This window comes from Odocoileus virginianus, chromosome 19 (assembly GCF_023699985.2).
Source record: "Odocoileus virginianus isolate 20LAN1187 ecotype Illinois chromosome 19, Ovbor_1.2, whole genome shotgun sequence".
In the NCBI taxonomy this organism is placed as follows: Eukaryota; Metazoa; Chordata; class Mammalia; order Artiodactyla; family Cervidae; genus Odocoileus; species Odocoileus virginianus.
The window spans coordinates 25,079,143-25,092,169 of record NC_069692.1 but is presented as its reverse complement, the minus strand read 5'-3'; the positions used below and the strand labels follow the sequence as shown (position 1 = coordinate 25,092,169).

General features: G+C 38.9%; 1 long non-coding RNA gene across 1 annotated transcript in view; it reads left to right on the top strand.

Moving 5' to 3' along the window:
- LOC110126751 (uncharacterized) overlaps window positions 1–7,235 on the top strand; it is a 65,534-nt gene extending 58,299 nt beyond the window's left edge. Inside the window, exon 4 of the long non-coding RNA XR_002310528.2 lies at window positions 7,043–7,235. This is a non-coding gene — a long non-coding RNA (uncharacterized lncRNA). The remainder of the gene's footprint in view (window positions 1–7,042) is intronic.
- Window positions 7,236–13,027: the final 5,792 nt, after the last annotated feature.

The following is a 13,027-nucleotide window of genomic DNA, read 5'->3' as shown; positions in this document are numbered from 1 at the left end:
GCTGATGGAGTTATAAATTGGTCTAACCTCTTTGGAGAGCAATTCAACAGTAAAATTGAGCGTAACTTTAACCTTCATCCTATAAGTCCATTTCCAGGAATTTATCTGTAGGACTTTATGTATGGATGTACATAAATGAAAAGACTGTGAATGTACAACAGTACAATAGTCATAGCAAAAGATTGTAAATACTTAGATGTTCATCAGTGTGGAAATACAGGGGAGTACTTATGGAGCCATAACAAGAGTAAGATGTACTATATAAAGTCATGGAATACTAGTCAAGACACACTCTTATGCCACAAAAGTAAGAATAGTACATATAGTGTTTAAAAAAACAGCAAAATTCATCTGAGCAAAATTTAAAGGTCCTATTGTCTTTATTCAATCATTGATGAATCAGGCAGCATCTAATCTAGCAGATAGAAAGGAGCTCTGAGGAGTTGTACAAAATGTAAGATTTTGTAGGCAGAACAGAGTGGTAACAAGGAAGTTATACTAGCAAAAATTAGATTTGTTACTGTAGGTCACTTTCCTTTAGGCAATGGCAGGGGTCTCTCAGGTAGATTGCCTAACTAGTGCTGGTCAAGTAATTCCTGGTTGACTGGTCTAAGATTCTGTTTCTAGGAAAGGCTGAGACTATAAATAATTTGGTGTCTCAGTTTGGTAACATGTGGCTTAGCATAAATGTCACCATTTTGGGCCTGTTGTTTCCAACAATTATATGGAAGAGCAGAACAGAGATTAACTTCTAGGGAAAAAATGGGAATTTTGGAAGATAAACAGGTGGCTGTAGGAAAAGGATGCAAAAAAAAAAACAAAAACAAACAACCCCTTCCTTTTCTTATATGCCCACCTTTTACATTTTGTCCTTTTTGAATTTTGTACTGTGTACATGTATTGCCCAATGAAAAAATAAATAGTATATATATTTATAATTTAATCACTTTAAAATCTATCATAAAATACCATTTATAGATTATAATGATTTTTTTTTCTTTTAAATTGGAGTATAATTGCTTTGTACGATGCCAAGTTCTTCCCAGGTGGCACAGTGGTAAAGAATCTGCCTGCCAATACAGAAAACAAGAGATGTGGATTTGATCCCTGGGTGGGGAAGATTCCCTGAAGAGGGAAGTGGCAACCCACTCCAGTATTCTTGCCTGGAAGATCCCATGGACAGAGGAGCCTGGTGGACTACAGTCCATGCGGTCACAAAGAGTCGGACACGACTGAGTCACTGAGCACACACACACATAATTGCTCTACAATGTTGCGTTAGTTTCTGCTGAACAACAACATGAACCAGCTATATATATACATATATCCCCTCCCTCTTACGCCTCCTCCCCACTGCCCTAGGTCATCAACAGAGCACCTAGTTGAGCTCCCGGTGCTATGCAGCAGGTTTCACTAGCTATTTTACACAGGCTAGTGTGTATATGTCAATGCTATTCTCAATTCATCCCCTCTCCTTCCCCACCGCACGCATCCACAGTTCATTACGTCTGCACCTCTCTTCCTGCCCTGCAAATAGGTTCATCAGTATTATTTTTCTAGATTCCATATATGCCTTAATACACAATGCTTATTTTTCTCTTTCTGACTTCACTCTGTATGACAGACTCCAGGTCCATCCACATCTTTACAAATGACCCAGTTTCATTCCTTTTTATGGCTGAGTAATATTCTATTGTATGTATGTACCACATCTTTTTTATGCATTTATCTGTCAATAGACATTTAGGTTGCTTCCATGTCCTGGTTATTGTAAACAGTGCTGCAATGAATATGGGGGTAATATGTCCTTTTGAATTATGGTTTTCATAGTGTATATGCCCAGGAGTGGGATTGCTGGGTCATAAGGTAGCTTTATTTTTAGTTTTTTAAAATACTCTATACTGTTTGTATCAATATACATTCCCACCAACAGTGCACAAGGGTTCTTTTTTCTCCACATCCTCTCCAGCATTTATTTTTTGTAGATTTTTTTGATGGCCATTCTGACCAACGTGAGGTGATACCTCGCTGTAGTTTTGATTTGCTTTTCTCTAACAATGAATAATGTTGGGAATCTTTTCATGTGCTTGTTGGCCATCTGTATGTCTTCTTTGGAGAAATGTCTGTTTAGGTCTTCCACCCATTTTTTGATTCTGTGGTTAGTTTCTTTGATAGAGCTGCATGAGCTGCTTGTATATTTTGGAGATTAATCCGTTGTCAGTTGCTTCGCTTGCAAATATTTTCTTCCATTCCGAGGGTTGTCTTTTCATCTTGTTTTTGGTTTCCTTTGCTGTGCAAAAACAAAAGTAAATAGCATCCTTTTTTAAATTTTGGAAGCAAATGTGTTATTTGAATCCTCTGAGAAACAAACCCACAAGACAAAATCAGACACACAAGTGACTTATTAGAGAATATGGGGACGGAAAGCCCACAGATAATGATGAAGTTCTGAGCCCTGAGAAGAAGGGAGGAAGGGCATGAAGTTCCGACAAGGCCAGTGGAAGTCCTTGAGCCAAAACCACCATGGGCAGTGTCCGCTTCCCGCAGGAATGGGTGTGCCCTAGAGTCCCTGCCCTGCTTGTCGTTGGCTGGGGGCAGCGCTGGGAATGGCAGCCTCAGAACTGCGGATGAACGCAGAGCGCAACAGGCAGAGCCCTTGATCAGCTGCACTCCCAGCAGCAGATCCAAAATCTATCTGGCCATCCCTTTACTGAAGTTTGTAAATTCTTCTCTTATCCAATGATTTATTTTGATTTTGCAGTTTTGATGACTTGGACTTTTCTGCTTTTGCATATTAACATTTTTTTCTTATTTTAAAAAATTTATTGGGGTATGGTTGCTTAACATTTTCCTTTTTAATCATTCACTCATTCATTCGTTTATCCAACCAGTGTTTATTAAATACTTACTAAATGCTATGCATTGAGTTAAGAGCTGGGAATGCAAAGATGAGCAAAACAGTCATGGGGCCCAGACTTGTGGACTCTATGGTCTGCTGAGCAGGCTGACATGAATCAAATGATCACACAGCATACAATTTCAAACTCTAATAAGTGCTGCAGAGAAAAAGTAGAGTCATGCCTGCATCTAACACCAGTTCGGTAGGGTGGAGAAAGATCCCCAAGAGAAGTGAAACACTAGAAATATATGCTCATTGAGAAAACGGTAACAGAAGAGTTTAAGGAACAAAACTAAAATCACCTGTAATTCTAAAATCCAGGGATAACTTTAGTTAGCAATTTTCTTCATCTTTTTAAAAAAATGTAATTGACAAACACAGCATTGTCCAATAGAAATAGAATGTGAGTCACATATGTAATTTTACATTTTCTAGAAGCCATATTTTAAAAAGTAAAAAGAAACAAGTGAGATTTATTTTAATAATTCAATTTATCTCACCCAGTATGTCTAAAATATCATCGTTCAAGATATAATCAATATAAAAATTATTAATATAGTAGTTTACATTATTTTTTCTTACAAGTCTTTGAAACCCCATATGTATTTCACACAGCACACCTCACTTTGGACTAGTCACATTTCAAGTGCTCAGTGGGTACTTGTGGTTAGCTGTTGTATTAGATAGCACAAGTTATATACACATATATAGGAACATATATATGTCCATATATATATACTACAACATCATATTTGAGATATTAATGCATATTCATTTTTGTGTCCTATTTTTTCAGTTAACATTCCATTATATGAATTTCCCATGATAGAAAATATTTTTTAAAAATTATCTTAATGCACAGCATATTGGTACACAGACCAATATTTATTGAACCATTTACATATTGTTGTTGTTGCTTAGTTACTAAGTCATGTCCGACTCTTTTGTGACCCCATAGACTGTAGCCCACCAAGCTCCACTGTCCATGGAATTTTCCAGGCAAAAATACTGGAGTGGGTTGCCATTTCCTTCTCCAGGGGATCTTCCCAACCCAGGGATCAAACCCACATCTCCTGCACTGAAGGCAGATTCTTTACCACTGAGCTGCCAGGGAAGCCCTATTTATATATTATTAGATACTTTGGTTATTATCAACTTCTCAGTGTATATACTATGCTGGCTACAATGAAATAATTTAATAAACAATTCTTCATGCGCGTCACAGTTTTTAACCTTACAAAACATTCTTGTTGGAGTTGCTGGATCAAAGTGAACAAAGTTTTGTCAAGTTCTTGAGAAATTTCATAAAATCACATTGAGAGAGACTGTACCTATTGCATTGCCAGCAGCCCTGACAGTGTTATGTCTCACTGCGACTCTGGCAACAATGACCATTGTGATTTCTTCTAAATTTGCCTATTTGATTTGCCAAATTTGGCATTTCCTTATTTAAACAAACAAGTCTTTGAATTCCAGAGAGGTTGAGCATTCTTTACCTTTCTCTTCATTAACTAATTCATTTCTAGTTTTAAATTACTAATTTTCCTCTGTTAAAAGTGAATCCATGGGGCCTCTTACAATGAATTGGGATGAATTAGGCCTGACATTAATGTTTATTTTTATAAGCTAACATGATTGGACTGCAAATTCTACCAACCGTTGTCAAGCTTTATTCGTTGGGCAATGTTTGGCTGGGTATTAGAGGAGATACAGTGAGACACGGACCACTCTTATAGGATGATCAGGATTGTGAAGGAGGAGGGCAGGCACACGCACAGCCTGCTGACCCACCAGGCTGTGTGCACATAGGGGATGGAGGTTCACCCATGAGAGCACAGGGTGGGACTGGTTAACTCACTCCAGATGGACCCAGCTTCATGAAGGAAGTCAGATTTGGGGCAGGCCTTGAGGAATAAGTAGGATCCCATTACATGGAGTAGGTTGAGAAGGCATCCAGGCTAAGGGATGGACAGAGACAGTGGAGGTGTGGAAACACTCCTGGAATTAGTAGGAGAACTGGGATATGTCTAATAACACATCAGTGATGGGAGATGAAGTGGGGAAGGCTATTGCGCTCAAGTTCAAGCAGAATTTAAATACCCCACCAAGGCTTTATTTTATAGACTTTGGAGATTAGTGGTGCCACTGAGCAGTTCTCTGACAGATGAGGAAAGAAAAATCCTAATTCAGAAGTAGCTTTTCAAGGAAAAGGGTCTAAAGAGAGGAAAGATTGCATGTTCTTAGATCTTATGCATTCATTTCCCACATTGGTAGGCATCTCCAAGATCAGTGGAAGATGAAGAATGGTAAAGCAATGTGGAATTATAATCCACTAAGGTTTGATTCAGATAGAAATTAACCTGAAATTCTGTTTCTTTACAGCACTTTCATTCATAGCTTCTTTGAGCATTGGTTTCAATCTGTCTCTCCTGTGTCATAAATGAATGTGGTCCACCACCCTTACTTCCACCAGCCCTTCCACCTCCACCCCCTCCACCAGCCCTTACACCCCACCTACCCCAGGGTCTAGTCCTTTAGAGGAACTTGAATTTGCCCCCCTTTAAAATAGGCCAACCACCGGCTACCTCTGTCTGATTCAGGAAAGCTGATTGTAACCCTCAGGACTTCCTGTATCTTCTTACCCTAAGCAGCAATCTCCGAGCCCTCCTCTCACCTCTGGGGAGGGAAGAAGGGACAGGGCATCTAACCAGATCTCTAATCTGAGGAGAAGAAACACCTACGAGAAGAGAGATGCTCCTTCCAGCACAAAGCAGGAAGCCCCTTCCTTTCAGAACACAGGTGTTGATGAAATAAAAAATACGTATTATACTTGCTAATTCAAGTGGAATACACAAAACCCACTCCAGTATTGGGTTCTATAGTTTCAGTTGAGGCAGATTTTACAAATGCTAATGAACCACTCCACTTGGCATCCCAGGCGGACACAGTCCTCAGGCAATTTGACACTTGCAAATGGTTGAAACTTCCTTCAGCCCCATAAACAGTGGGGGCCAAGATGCACGGTGCTGGCTGACTAGAAGCCCATTGAGCTGGCTTCCCCAAAAGGGCCTGGGGCTGGGGTGGTTCTCCACTTGCCTCCGCTCTTGGGTGCAGGGTGAGTGCAGTGGAAGGAAGGTGAGAAGGTGGTACCTTTTCCTGATCTCTCGGTTTTCTTCTGAATCCTCCATCTAGAATTTTCTGAGCAGGAGATGGGGCAAGAGGATTTCACGCCCCTGCGAGTGCACACTCTATATCTCTGCTTGTGACTATTCTCTGTCTTGTCAAACAGGCTCTCTGAGGGGCTGGGTGAAGGCTGGGGCATACTGGGAGAAGAATGTTTGGCTGCAACCTACTCTTAAAGATTAACCCCAAATCTGTGGGGGTGTGTTGACAGAGAACTGGAGAGCGAGACGAAACAGGATAAAGATTTGCAACAACATGGTTGCTTTTTAAAAATATGACAATTAAATAAATACGAAAAATTGCAAGAGTTTACTTTCTATAATATTTAGAATGAAAGGCCCTCCTCGTCATTTACAGAGCAGTTCTGCAAGAGGGCTTCAGGACAGCTCTCAAACAACTGCCTGGAGCGGGGCATGACCGGGTCTTCTGACTTGGGCTGGGTGCAGACGAAGTTTCTCTGGTCATCAGCTCCACTCCCTCGGCCCTCGTGTGGGGAGGAGGAGAAGTTGAGCAGTGGGAATGTTAAATCTTAGGAAACCCCAAGGAAAATGCGAAAGAGCCCGATATGGCAGTCTGCCCTCCGGAGGTTTGCAGCCTGGCAATGATGAAGGGAGACTGCCACCTACGGGCCAGGTTCCAGGGAGCCCACATGCGGGTCTGGGCCAGAGAGACTCCACGGGGAAAGGAGGCTTCGTGCAGCGGCTAGTCACCCACTCCCTGCTCACAGACAAAAACTCTCAACTTGCTCCCAACAAATTACGTTTTCCTGATTTAAATGTTTTCCCCTCACAAGAGTATGATCCTCAGAGCTAATTTCTGTGTATAAAGAAGGCAATATGATAGACACATCTGGCCCCACCACCACATTAAACAGCCATGCACATGTGTGTCATTCGGCCACTCGGTGCCACAGCAAAGCCCACTCCCATATAAACCTACCATTTTATGGCTTCTTAACAGATATGAACGTGTAACGGATCAGAGACGAGCATCGTCTTCCTGTGCCATCTTCGTAAAGAAGCTATGGGATAAGAACAATCGAACAGACATCCAACACATCACAGAGGATGCTTGTGAGGGATGAGAGGGATGGGACACAAGAGTAGAATTGGGCACAAAGGAAAAAAACGAAATAAAATGAAGCTAGAGAGGGGCCTTGCATGTTATAATGGTAACTGAAGAGTATAACTGAATCAACTCTGCTCCCAAAACGAAAAAAGAAAACTGACAGAATTTGAGCTTATATGAGAAGGAAATCTATTGTATTATAGTGGTTCCAACAGTATCACATAGTTATCCTTTGCTATTTGATGTGTTCGTGAATTGCAAATTCTATTCTTCCCATTCCGTTCTAAAATCAGATCTGCCCCACAATATTTACATGATATTGGATTTTGACTAATGAAGCAACCCGACTCCTGTTGGAGAAAAAGCAGTGGTATAGATGTGTGTGTGTTTCTTTGTATGTATGAGTTTGGGCACATGTGTGCACAGTGTATATAAATGTGTCTGTGTATGTGTATGTAAGCATGTGTTTATGTATACATGAATGTGTGTGTGTGTTTAATGGAGGAACTCAGAAAGGAATATTGTTGTGTGACTCCAAGCCAAACGAGGTTTAAAGGCCCTATGTCCTGCATTGCAGCCCCCAGAGGAAAGTTGAGCCCACCCCCTGAATAGGCACAGGTATAGGTGCTGGGCATGGATCAAAGAGGCAGAGGTGGGCTATAGAACTTTCTACAGAAATCAGCAGGTGAAACTTGGAGTGTCAGGTCTGTGTTTCTGGTGAGTGCCAGAGGAAACACAGGAATGAGTCCCTCTGAAGCAGGAGAGATTTCCCAGCACAGACCAGGCTGAGGACCACCCAGGACCTGCAGAAGACAACATGAAGCAGAGCCAGCACCAACCTCTTGGCCCCACTGGTAGAGGGTTATTATCATCAGTTCTTGAGGGGAGAGGAGGAGAGGAACTCGCCGTTGATATCAGAACCCTCCAGATCTCCTTTAGGACCTCTGTGCACAAACCCGTAACAGTGCTAAATCCTCATCAGTGGCCTAGTCATTCTTGTTACCCTTGGTGGTGGTTTAGTTGCTCAGTCGTGTCCGACTCTTGTGACCACATGGACTCGGGCCCACCAGGCTCCTCTGTCCATGGGATTCTCCAGGCAAGAATACTGGAGTGGATTGCCATTTCCTTCTCCATTTTAATGATGTGTAAATTCAAGGACCTCTTAGACGTTGTAGTGTTAGAACACCTGGGTTGGAAGATACCCTCTCTCCACCTTAGAGAAGTGAATCATAACCGGAAGATTTTGGTATCTTTAGTGTTGGTAAATACTATGCGCCAGTGGGTCATTTATGTAAAATTTTATATAAATGGTATCATATAAATATTTACTTGGGATCTTTTTAGCTTATCATGATGTATTTTAGGTTTAATGGTGTAGATGATGCAGATTTAGTTAACTCAGGTTAACTGCTGTGCAAGGTTGTATTGTACAAATAATTCCCATTTTATTTTCCCATTTTACTCCTGAAGGTCAGATAGCTTGTTTCCACCTTTTAGCTATTACCTGGAATGCTGAAAAGAACATTCTTTTCTTGTATTTCTTTGGGCCCATGTATCTTTCAGGAACTTCTAAACACATAAAGGTGAAATTCTTGATCATAGGTTATGCATGGATTAACTTTACCAGGTTTTGCCAAATTGCTTTTTGCAGTGGTTAGATCATTTTATACTTGCCCTGGCATGGATGAAAGTTTTTCATTTCTCCATTCTCACAACTGGTATTGTTGGTATTGTCAGAGTTATTGCCCATTGAATGCCTTCTTAAAGTAATTGTTTCTTCATATTCTGTCTTTTTGCTGTTTGGTGATTTCTCTTCTTGCTTGCTTATTCTTAGGAACTTATTCTATAATTTGGATAATTATCTTTGGTTGGAAATGTAGGTTGCTAATATTTTCTCTAGGTCTGTGTTTGCCTTTCTACTTTGTTACTAATGTCATTTGTCATGGACAAGTGTTTTAAAATTATATAGTCCAATGTATCACTTTTTCATGATATTTTCATTTTGTGCCCTTCTAGAATGTTGTATATAGTTTCCATAATCTAAATATGTACAGCTTTCCCTTAACATGTATGAAGTTTACTTTTGTGCAGCCTGTGAGATATAAAAATCATTTTCCCTTTGAAAATATTATTAGCAAATAGTTACAGGGCCATTTATTAAATAATCATCCTTTTCCCCCTGATCTGTAGAGTCACCTCTGTCATATTCCAGATTCCTTTGTATATGTTAGTGGTTTTGGCTTTGGGAAACCTGTCCCATGGATATATTTATTTATCCAAAGGATGATATCCTAGTATTTTAATTACCATAGTTCAGTTCAGTTCAGTCACTCAGTCGTGTCTGACTCTTTGCGACTCCATGGACTGCAGCACGCCAGGCTTCCCTGTCCATCACCAACTCCCAGAGCCTACACAAACTCATGTCCATCACATTGATGATGCCGTCCAACCATCTTATCCTCTGTCGTCCCTTTCTCCTCCCACCTTCAACCTTTCCCAGCATCAGGGTCTTTTCCAATGAGTCAGTTCTTTGCATCAGGTGGCCAAAGTATTGGAGTTTCAGCTTCAGCATCAGTCCTTCCAATGAATATTCAGGACTGATGTCCTTTAGGATGGACTGGTTGGATCTCCTTGCAGTCCAAGGGACTCTCAAGAGTTTTCTCTAACATCACAGTTCGAAAGCATAAATTTTTCAGAGCTCAGTTTTCTTTATAGTCCAATCTCACATCTGTACATGACTACTGGAAAAAACATGGCTTTGACTAGACGGACCTTTGTTGGTAAAGAATGCCTCTGTTTTTTAATATGCTGTCTAGGTTTCTCATATCTTTTCTTTCAAGGAGCAAGTGTCTTTTAATTTCATGGCTACAATCACCATCTGCAGTGATTTTGGAGCCCCCCAAAATAAAGTCTCTCACTGTTTCCATTGCTTCCCCATCTATTTTCCATGAAGTGATGGGACCAGATGCCATGATCTTAGCTTTCTGAATGTTAGTTTTAAGCCAAATTTTTCACTCTCCTCTTTCACTTTCATCAAGAGGCTCTTTAATTCTTCTTTGCTTTCTGCCATAAGGGTGGTGTCATCTGCATAATTACCATAACTTTGTGATAAATCTTGATACCATCTGCTAGGGTGCATCCTTTCTCGTTTCAGAATTGTTTCGGCTGTTCTTGGTCTGAGTAGATTTTATGATTTGCTTATACAGGTCAATAAAAAAATCCCCCAGAATTGTTAATAGAATTTATTAAGTTTGTGATGTAAATTTAGGAAAACTGCTACTGTTAAGCTGCAATAGCAGTTAAGTACTGTTAAGAATATATCTCCCAATATATTTGTTATTTTTTATGTATTTCAATAAAATTTTAGAGTTTTCTCTGTTGAAGTTTTTCACATCTTTTGTTAGACTTGCTTCTAGGTATCTCATAGTTTTTTAGACTATTGTAAATGGTATATTTTTTATTTTATCCTCATTCTTGAATGATAGTTTGTGCATAGAATTCTAAATTGATGGTATTTTCTCTCAATATTCTGAATATAATTTCTGTTAGTGAACTAGGAATAGAAGGAAAATCCCTTAACCTGAAAAAGAGTATCTACCATAATCCTAAACAAATAATTTTCTTTACAGTGAAATGCTAAGAGCATTCCACTTAAAGTCAGGAACAAGACAAGGGAAAATTTCATCCTAATTACCAGGAACAGTCAGAAATGCAATTTTAAAAAACCACCACACACACACACACACACACACACACATGTGTGTGTCTATAGCTGGATTTACTTAAATCTGAGATTCAGTATTTTAACTGGCACATTTACATTATTGTGATTATCTATTGTGATGAATTTATTCTTTAATCTTATGTTATGCTTTCCACTCACCATGTTGTTCTTTTTTCTCTTTTTCTGACTCTATTAAATTGATCATTTTTTTCTTTCAAGTGATAATATTTCTACTTTATTGTTTAATTTAACAAACATATTATTTGACAATCTTGTAGGCTAATCAATACACTTTACCATCCTTTCAAACAAAATATTGACCTTAAGATGCTTCATCTCTAGTCATTCTTCCTCTCTCTTCTCATATATTATTGTTTCTAGTCCTTTAGCTCCATTTTTAAAAAACTTCTGTTAATGTTTTTGTTACTATTATTTCAGACATTCAGTGCTTGTTTAGATTTACTAAATGTTTATCAAATTTTTTACTCTCCATTTGCTTCTTTTTAACACATCATTTATTGAGATACAAATCACACACTATACAATTCACTCATTAAAGTTTACAGCTCAGTGGTTTTTAGTATATTCACAGAGTTGCACCACCAACAGCAGAATCAACTTCAGAACATTTTCATGACCTCAAAAAGCAACCTCATATGCATTAGCAGTCACTCCTTCTTTTCCTCCAATTCTCCACAGCCCTAGGTGACTGCAGTCTATATCCATAGATTGGCCTATTCGGGACATTCTTATAACAGAATTATATATGGTCTTTTGTGACTGGCTTCTTTTAATTAATGTTTTCAAGTGGCATCTTGCGATTATGGTTTGCATTTTCCTGATGACTAATGATGTTAAACATCTTTTCATGTATTTGTTGGCCATTTGTACAACCCAAGGTCATGAAAATTTATCCCTATGTTCCTTCTAGGAATTTTATAGTTTTAGCTTTTACATTTAGGTCTATAATAATTTTGAGCTAATTTTTGTGTACAGTGAAGAAGAGGTTCAACTTCATTCTTTTACACGTGACTATCTAGTTATCCAAGATTATTCCTTCCCCATTGAATGTTTTGCATTCTAGTTGACAATCAATTGACTTTAAGTGTAGAGTTAGTTTTTGGACTCATTTCCATTGATCTCTATGTCTATTCTTAATCCAGTATCACACTGTCTTCATTTGTAATAAGTTTTGAGAATATTCTAGAATTAAAAAACACAAGTCTTCACACTGAGAAACATAACAAACATTAAATAACTGTAACTTTATAATAAGTTTTGAAATCTGGAAGGGTAAGTTCTCCAAATTTATTTTTCTTGTTCATAGATTGCTGTTCTGGATACCTTGGACATACATATGAATTTTAGTACTATCTTCTCAATTTCTAAACAAAAAGCTAGCTGAGATTTTGATAGGCATTGCACTAAATCTACAGATGAATATAGAAGTATTATCATCTTCATATGTGTACCTGTGGCTGATTCATGCTGATGTATGACAGAAACCAGCAAAATATTGTAAAGAAATTATCTTCTAATAAATTAAAAAAAAACTATTGTTATCTTAATAATATTAAGCCCATGAGAATGGATTGTCTTTCCATTTATTTAGGAATTTTTTGCCTTCCTTTAAGAATATCTTATAGTTTTCAGAGTACAAATTTTTGTAATTTTTTTGTACTTTTGTTAAATTTATCCCTAAGTAGTTTCTCTTTTTGACACCAGTATAAATGGAATTATTTTTTAATGTTATATTCAGCCTGTTCATTGTAAATTATTTGCTTCTTGAATCCTTTCTCATTGGTTCATATTTCCTATTCCTGTCTTCATGGAGTTTTTTCATAATTTGTGAATGGAAAATTCTCTTAGTCCCTGTGTGAAAATGTCTTTCTTTTTAAGATGTATTTGTTTATTTTTACTTATGGCTGTGCTGGGTCTTTGTTGTGGCATGCGGGCTTTCTCTAGTTGCAGGGTGGGGGCCTCTCTTGGTTGTGGTGCAGCAGCTTCTCACTCCGGTAGCTTCTCTTGGGCTGAGCGTGGGCTTTGGTGTGAGGACGTCAGTAGCTGTGGCTCACAGGCTGTAGCGTGCAAGCTCCGTATTTGTGGTGCGTGGGCTTCACTGCTCTGCATCATGTGGGATCCTTCCAGAGAGA